Source organism: Sinohyriopsis cumingii, unplaced genomic scaffold, assembly GCF_028554795.1.
Source record: "Sinohyriopsis cumingii isolate HCF-2022 unplaced genomic scaffold, ASM2855479v2 utg001621l, whole genome shotgun sequence".
Taxonomy (NCBI): Eukaryota; Metazoa; Mollusca; class Bivalvia; order Unionida; family Unionidae; genus Sinohyriopsis; species Sinohyriopsis cumingii.
Window position 1 is genome coordinate 807,301 of NW_028316027.1, and position 9,485 is coordinate 816,785.

Sequence of the window (9,485 nt, forward strand, 5' to 3'; positions counted from 1 at the left end):
TGTTTTTGGCTACTTTATACTGAATATGTTTTTATATCAGATGAATTTAGGATTCATCTAAGTCTGGCATATTTTTCACAGGATGTCGGGGACACAATTCATATGATGCAAAACATTAAAACATCTACGAAAAATAGTTTAGGTTTTCAACGCACCATCAACAGTTCTTTGAATGAGAACCAGGTTCGGCATCTCTCGTCTTTCCACTCCTGCACAATTATCTTTGTAACCCGTTCATACCGAAACATGAATACGAGGAATGGAAGTGGCTTTGTCGCGGTTGTGACGTCATCTAGTAAGTATTCGCCAGTAAATGTTAAGAGTATATAATTAAATACAAATGTATTGTGTCCCTTTAATTAGGATATGTACGTAAGTATTCGATAACAAATGTCAGGAGCATATACTTAAATATAAATTTATTTTTCCCTTTTAATTGGGACAAGTACTGTATAAAGTTTTTACTTCATGCTTTAATATCACATAAGTCTCGAAGAACAAACCTTCACAATATAACAAAATCAAACTATAACATATACACTAATGGATTGTACCTAGCCAGGCGTGTCAAGCTTCATTAATTTAATACGTTAATAACTTATACCATTGTTACCCCAATACAAGTAACCTCCATTAAAATAGAACTCGATTTGAAAATGCCAATATCCTGAGTCACAACTACTCAGGTTAGATATCAAGAAACGTCTTGAGATTAACATGTACTAGTTGTAAATAAAACACGGCGGGATTGGTATTATATTGGCTATTAGTCTGAACAATAGGTAGTAGAAGAATAATAATAATGAGATCATGTGATGTAGTGTTGACAAAAAAAGTCAAAAGTACTTAGCAGAAGATCATTGCATACAAGACGTTCATAGCTGAATGATACCAGCTGGTTAATGTTATGTAATCGAAAGATTTGTGTTAAAGAAGTCGGTTTAACAATATTTTGCAGGATACAGACGATATGTCGATGCGATCAATTACTTCGATGATTTGCCTGGATTAATCATAAGTGAATCTCTACTATATGGGCCAGGTCTTTCCAATCATCAGATGGAAGAGGTTATAACGTTTGACAATGATGCTCCTTGTGGCTGTATCTTAGATTTATACCCCGTCTACATGGACGTGGTGTGCAAGTCATCAATGTTCCTTGTCGAGAGGAGCAATTACATCTGGAAATCCACAGAGTCTTGGTGTAACTTAAACAGGCCACTCATAACTGAGTCCAAACGGGTCATGCCAAGAGGAAACCTGAAAATCACATTTCGCCCAAACCTATTCAGTGATCGCCAGGAGGGATTTGAATTCAAATATGTATATAGTGGGTGCTTGTATAATGATCATAATTTGTTTTTAATTCTGCAAGTTTCCTTAATCAAAGTCTATATAAAGAGTAGACCAAAAACTGTTTAATAGGGGAATCTTCCACTTTTATTCCAGCGATGTCGATGACGCGTAAGCGCATTAAGAAAATGCTGCATGTTGATAAACGGTTGAAAAAGTATACCGTATTTAATTTATTAATTTATCTCTGATCTAATGAATACCAAACATAGTCACATCTAGCTGTAGGAATACTAATATGCTTGTATAGTATTAGGGTTATGCTATTAATATCTGTTTCGCCCATACGTTAGAGTAAGACGCGAATAAAGTCGTTAAGGTCAGGGTAAGAATATAGATCGCTGTAAAGAAATCTTTGATTTCATTCCTGTAAGTTGGAATAAATTGAAGCACACATTTAATTTTATCTTATTTTTGTATTTTCCAGATCACAATACTCCTCAGTGCATGAAGATGAATAGTGGTACGTATAAAGTATAATAAATGCTAGAAAAGTCAAAGATAAAAGTAAAACGTAAAATTGTTGATTCTTGAATAATATTTGCAACAAACTAGCATACAAAACTAATTCTTATATTTTATCCTGCAATATTCATTAATATATCATGATTAACCCTTAACCTCTTGTTCATAATTTACAAGACCTACCATATATTTTCAACGAAGATGACTGGTGGTATCGTAGAGAAGGAATCAGTGTCCATATTCTGCAATAAAAAAGAGAAAGAGTATGGAAGCACACACCTAAGAGTCGCTAGTAAATAGAAAGGAAACACGCCAGAAAATCTGATATGAAAAATGCGCATATATTTGTTATTCCTTTGTGTCCGGTGAATCAGGTCGCTAAGTTTAACCTATTTATGCAATGTCCCATTAGTTTGATTGACTCCAGGTCTTTACGTTTATCCTTATTTGTAGACCATAACATGACCAAGAAGTTTTGTCTATCTATGGAGTTTAATGAACAAAAACCCACGTGGACTCAGGCGAATGAAATTTGCGTCAGTAAACATGATGGAAGACTCGCTACCCTGCATACAGAGGGAGAATTCCAAATGGCACAAGAACTTGTTCACCACTCAAGAGCATATTTCCATATGCATAATAGTTTTTCCAGCATTGCTTACATAGGTATGTACAGATATCTCCATCGTGTGTATATATATGTATGTATATGTATATATATATATATATATATATATATATATATATATATATATATATATATATATATATATATATATATATATATATATATATATATATATATATATATATATATACAAATATAGTGAGAGAGAGCGAACGACGGTAAAAGTGTGGGAGAGAAAAATATTGGTATATCTATCTATCTATCTATCTATATATATATATATATATATATATATATATATATATATATATATATATATATATATATATATGCACGTTTTAGGTGCGTTGTGGGCAGTCATCCCGAAAGTGGGTTTACGGGAAGGACATGATATAGTTTACATTTCAAATCAAAATACATATACATAGGTTGTATTTCTTACATAGTAATTATGTATATGTTGAAAATAAGTATATACACTTATGTTATAGTCCTATTCATGTTTTCGGTTCGTGGGCAGATATATAAATTTCATGGGCAGTTTTGACCTTTAGGTTGAAGATGACAAAGTAACTGCCCAAAAATACGTTCACGAAGAACAAACATATAGCATTCTGCCCGCGAATACGGCCCCGGCAACAATATATAGCGTACTGCCCACGAATACGTTCACAAGTAACAAATATATAGCATGACTTTCCGGTGTGCGCGCGCAAAATGGTTGTCAAGACACGACGATAAACATTAATCTATTAAAGCATCCTTTGCAATGGCCAGCGTACATATAGCGGACGTAAGGTTCGTTTTTCACAGCTTGTTTGAAATAAATGGATGATTATATATCCAGTGTAACAACTTGTCTTGACAGCTTATGGATGCTAATGTTTGACATTCATTGTGAAGATGATTGTTCACTGCTTGTTGATGAATTCGTAGCTTCTGTTAATCGATGTTATAGCTCAATTTAACTGTCATACACTGATATGTTTAAGTCTGCTTGCACAGTTAACTATGCAGAGTTATGGAAATATAACAAATTGGTTTTAATAACTTTCAGAGTTTGTTTTACTATTACTCAATATTTGTTTCAAGTACTATAAAGGCTGTGATAGGTTGGGTGGCTTAGATTACAAATCAGGCCCTTCTCACTTGGGGGGTGGGGGGTGGGTACTGCCCATTATGAATATTACTGGTCCTAGATGTCCAACCTGATATTTATGACATATAGGTTCAACATCTTACTGCCAGCAGAAATGGTGTTCTGTAGTATTTTTCCCAGTCAATAGTTTATGGATATATTATGTCATGTACTATGCTTGTTTAATTCTCTCATCTCAGTTCTGACGTTACCATTGAATGCTATAATGTTCCCAGACATCCGGTATTCTTGGTTATTAAAATTATATATATACACAGATAACTGAAGGTGAGTTCTCATTATTCCCTAACAATTGTAATTAGTGGGGCTGTAGCAATTGATGGTCTGAGAATTCAAGTTAACTGGTTCAAAACTTGGGTAAACAACAAACTGTTTTCTTCCTTTGACAGGCATCATAAAGTTTTGCATCTTTGTCACTCTGATGACTGTGGTACACAAGTTACAGACTTTGCCTTAGAATGAGCCTGATTTTTGATACTTGTTACTGAATGGGGTGGGGTAGGGAAGTAACAAAATTATTAAAGGTGGAATGTATGCAAACCATGCTGGAAATAGATATGTGCCAGCAACTGCAACATGTAAGCTTCAATCAATTTGGAATCTATAAGCTTTATCCTGTAAATATTAACAGTTCACACCCTGTATAAAAGATGATTTTGTGTTTGATTAACTGGAACTGTTAATTTATTATGTTAAGGAATTTATTGTTTTAACCCTAGTAAATGTAATATAATTAGGTCAAAAGTTCCAGTTTGTTTATTGTTTCCAGAGTTGATTATTGTAACTTGAAGAACCTGTTTCTAAGTGTTAAATGAAACGAAAGAGATATTGTTTACTCAAGTGATATAAAATAAAAGTTTAAAATGAACTGAAAGAAATATTGTTTATTCAAGTGATACAAAATAAATGTAAAAGTGTATATTCATTAAGAAGTGTATTGTCAATTGCAAATAAATGAAGATTTATCTTATTTTGTTCTTTACTTGTGTACAAAATTATACCTGGATTGGGCAATAATTACTTGGACTCCATTTGGAAAAGAAAAATTTATATGTTCTAAATACCTAATGTTCATATCATAATGCTCTTTTAATGGATGATTATGCTTTTCAGCTGACGTTACCATATTGCCAAGTGAACTAATAGTATGGCCTTCGGTGTGGCCCACTAATCACATTTGTAAATGAATTATGCATACAATAGAGAAATAGCTCTTAAAATATCTTAGGAGTTGAACAATGTGTGTACACAAATAAACATAAAGCAAATCTTTGAACTTGTATGCCACACATGCAAGTGAATTGGTGGTTTTCATATGTAACTTGTGTACTCTTATGGCTTTTGTCTATATTACTTTTAGCCATTTCTATTCACACACCAGAACACAACCTTTTTTGTCTGATTCAGGTACTAATGCAAAACTTATTTCAGCTGTAACTGAAGTATACAGAATTTTTCCTGATACTGAGGCCTACTGTGTAGACAGTATAGCTGTAAGTCATCAAATCAAATGGAAGACAACAGTGTGCAGTTGAAGAAAATGATATATACCCAGTACCATTTAGAGTTATCTTAAAGAAAAGTCACAATGCACACTGATACAAGTAGTTTTAGAAAATGCATTTGTTCCACATACATTTTAACTTAACCCAAAAGTTCAGTCTCTTGCCTAAAATTCAATCAGATGTATGCATTTATTCCATAAAACACAAAGATATAATGAACCAAATCATTTTCATTATTGAGTTAGGTAGTAGGCTATGTTAAAGAGTGCAATCACTTTATCGATTTTTTTTTCCATTACATTTTTATTTATTATAAAATGACATTTCTTAGTGGAGTGCTAGCAACTGCAACTTGAGGAATATTTTGTACATGCTGGCCTAAGTGTCATGAATATACTGTGCTACATTTTGCTTTATTAGGTATAATACTATCATGAGACTTGCTTGATTAAATCCTGAATTTGTCAGTTACACTTACAAGTCCACTGGTAGAATTTAAAATCTGTGACAGTTTGGGAACTTTTTTTGCAGTAACTGCAAATCACTTTGCCTTCACAGTCAATGAATTCAAGCCATTGATAATTGTCAAACCATTGTGACTGAAAATGTGATTGTCTCTTAGTTGTGTCCTATTTGATAATTTTGCTGCCACAGAGTCTGGATTGTGTCTCTGAAGAAATAGTTCATCTAGACTCTGTTGCAGTATAACATTTTATATGTTCAATTTAATGAATTTTCTTTCTTTGAATCATTCTTATGTCATAACTTGCGAAAATAGTTTAGTTAACAATATTTATTCAAATAGAAAAGATAACCTCACTTGACAAATCATCCTACTAAAGTGATCATGGCATACACTTTTATCTTTGAAATTCAAATATTGCCCACTCGTTAATTAACATAACTAATATTGCACATTGAAGGTAATCATATGTATCATCAGTTTTAAAAAAATAAAGACATAATACTATCATTTAATCACTGCATACAGGAAACAGACACTTGTGTCTGTAAAATGCCTTTCATTGGATTACTTTGGTTTATTAAAACCAAACAGCGATCCACTCAGGATTTTCTAGGGTAGATACAGAGAATATATTATGGTCATTCAGAACGCTATCAATACATCAGACCAGATTGTTTTTATTATTATTTAGGCAAAATAACTTAGTAAGTCAGATGGCAAACATGAGGATGGTGATAGGTTATGTGGAATTTGCATTGAATCATCTGATCCCAGAAGATTTGATACAATGTCACTGGTTGTGGTAATCATCAAGTGCAGTTGCACGGCACCATAAGACTTATCAAGATACCATAAGCTAGAAAGATGAAGAAAAAGAAAAACGATGACCCAAAGACAAATCCTGCAAACTGTGTGCAAAAACGATTCCACAGATTATAGATGAAAACTTTACTATATTTAGCTTCAAGATATTAATAAATTCGGATTACTTCCTCCAGTCTGCTACAGTAATTCATGCCCATTGCACTCATAAATTGATTATAGTCCTTGCAGTATTTTGTGTGGGCCACAATATTTTAATTGATGCAACTGATGCTCCATTCTTCAGTTCAGTGTTGATTCAAACATAGCAATGTCCCTTTGGGATGTGTGCATAAATAAAGAATGCCTGTCTCTTCATTACCACACTTGTTGAATTTATCGTGTCTCTCTGAAAACTGTACCATGTGAGAAAGAATTTTATAAAGAAACTGGACATAAGTATTGCTAGACATATACTCAGACCTGAGACTTCATAAAAGACTGCTTACTTGTGAGGCATTATTAGTGCTAGGGTTTGAGGTAATAACTTGCTATATGTTTGGTAAGGCAAAATAAGGGGCCTTATGACTTAAATTGAAACTGTGAAAAAACAAAAGGTTCAAATGCAATAAACTTTTGTTTTTCCTCATTTGTTATATTACAGTGCCATGAAAGGTCATTTCTTTTATCTTTTTAATCCCTTGCCAATTTTAAGTCATCATCACTAACCAAGTCTCTAAATCAATTCTTGGCATATTTAGCTAAAATGGTGTCTACTGTTCCATTATATCATTGATTGTTTAGCTTGCTTGTATGGAGCTTAACACCATTTTTCAGGACATCATAGACTTTACATGGCAGCCAACATATTTATTGGAAGAAATCAACACACATAACGCTACTGGCAAGCTTTCCCATATACACACATTGGTTGGACTAGAGAGAGTTGATTAGTGATGTGTATGCCTAGACCATTCTATAATCCAGGGCCCCATGATTGAATACAGCTTGAAGAAATTAACCCTAATTCAATTTCCTTGTTGCATTTAAATCATAACACCCACCATGCAAAGTGACACATCTCAAGATTTTCAAATTTGTATATGTTTTGCAACTTTTAATTCTGAGTTGATGCATGTGGATGTGGAAATTCAGTTACTGAATACTTAGCTACTTATATAAGGAGCTCTCACACTGGTAAAAGCATGCAGTTGGGATTTTATTTGCAAGAGGGCAATTAATTGTTCAAAATACTGTTTTAGCTAACTACATATGCGAAGGGTTGATGTATAAAAAAGAGGATCAAGAAATCCTAGCTAGTAAAGATAATTGTATCCAACTTGATAGAAAGTCAGAAGGCCTTTTAATTTTGTACAGCAGTTTCATTAAGGAACCAACTATAATACCATTAGAAGTTTATGAGCAGCAAAAACCACATTTAGGACCAACTAGACATCAAAACCATATGCATAGTTCCATTTACGGCCAACCAGACATCAAATAGGTCATCTAGTGAAAGCACAATGTCAAAATGACCAGCCATCTAGGAGAAGTAGCAAGGAAGGGGTTTTCCAGATGCCCATTAAAACAGCCATATTGGAGGTCAGATTGGCACTATTTTCATTTACGTCCAACTAGACATAAGAAGTCTTTCACTGATATGACGATTCATTCAGGAGAAGTAGTTATAACAAGATTTTCAGGATGGCCACATTGGTGGCCTTATAGGATGTCTGTACAGCACCATAATTCTCATTCAGGACCTGCTAGACATCAACATAAGTATTTTGTACACATGTTGACACGCTGACACAATTATCCATTCAGAAGTAGCGATAAAAAGTTTCTTAATATGGCTACTGTGGCAACCACATTGTATGTGTGAGTGGCACCATCTTGTTTTTTCTTCCAGATATTTTCACACAAATATCATATTTAAAGATAACATGAATTCATACAAGATCTTGTCGGTTTATTTCATAACAGATTTTTCCCTCATATTAATATAATCTTTTGAAAACATTTATACATTATAGTTCTAGAAATTTTTCATGCTCTCAGAAACTATTAAAATCACAGCAGAAAGTGTTATGTTATATCTTTATTCAGCACTGAAAAATATTTATGAACTCTTAAAGTTTTTTCCCCTATATTAACTTAATTTAATGAAGATGTTCAGACTATAACCTTTCCATTGGATTTATTTTTTCAAACATGGCGTAAAAAGTATGTTATAGTAACCAATTTTTACATTGCCTTCACCATCGCAGAAATCTCTATAATCAATTTCCTAGTAAAGAAAAGCCAAGAAAATAAATGGACAGTTAATATTCACTTCAGGATCACAGACCTGAGGCAAATATGTCATTGTTAAATCAAACATTTTTATTGTGTTTCCTTAGACCTAAATATATATATATACTTGCTGTTACTCTAAACGAAGGCTGGTGATCCAGTTGATAACCTTTTGGGGGTTTTAAGGATGTCTTTAAAATTAAGGCCTTAAAAATGTTGAGATCTTATATTAAAAATGACAATTTGAGCCTTGCAGATTCATGTCCACAGGTGCCCAAATAAAAAAAGGGGGGGGGGTGCAAGGGGCAAGCTTGTTGGTGTGTTATAAAATAACTGACTTATCATCGGTGTGCTGACAGGTAATGTGTAATTAAATCACTGTTGTAATATTAATAATGAGCGAGTCTGCACAAAGGAATTTCATACAGCTAAACTAACTCAACAACTAGAGGCAATTAAGAAATATATCCACATTCGTGATTCTGTCAAATGGCAGATACAACAGCATCAGGAAGCTCAAGTGGCATTTACAGAAGGTAAAGAGCCGCTATACTTGTTATGTTTTTAGGGATGTGCTTGGATTTTGCCCTCAAGCTGGAGCAGTCATAGGATATATAATAAATCGCCACGGTCGGAATTTATCCCCAAGCTGGGGTAATCGATGGGTAAAGTCTTATCCACAGTCGGGGATTTATTCAAGCTTCAGGTGCAAGTTTTTGTGCATCTCCATGCCCTTGCATAAAACACAGTTACACGTTTTTTTATATAGATATTTTTCAGTTGTAGACAGGAATAATATGTATTTGCGAGTGT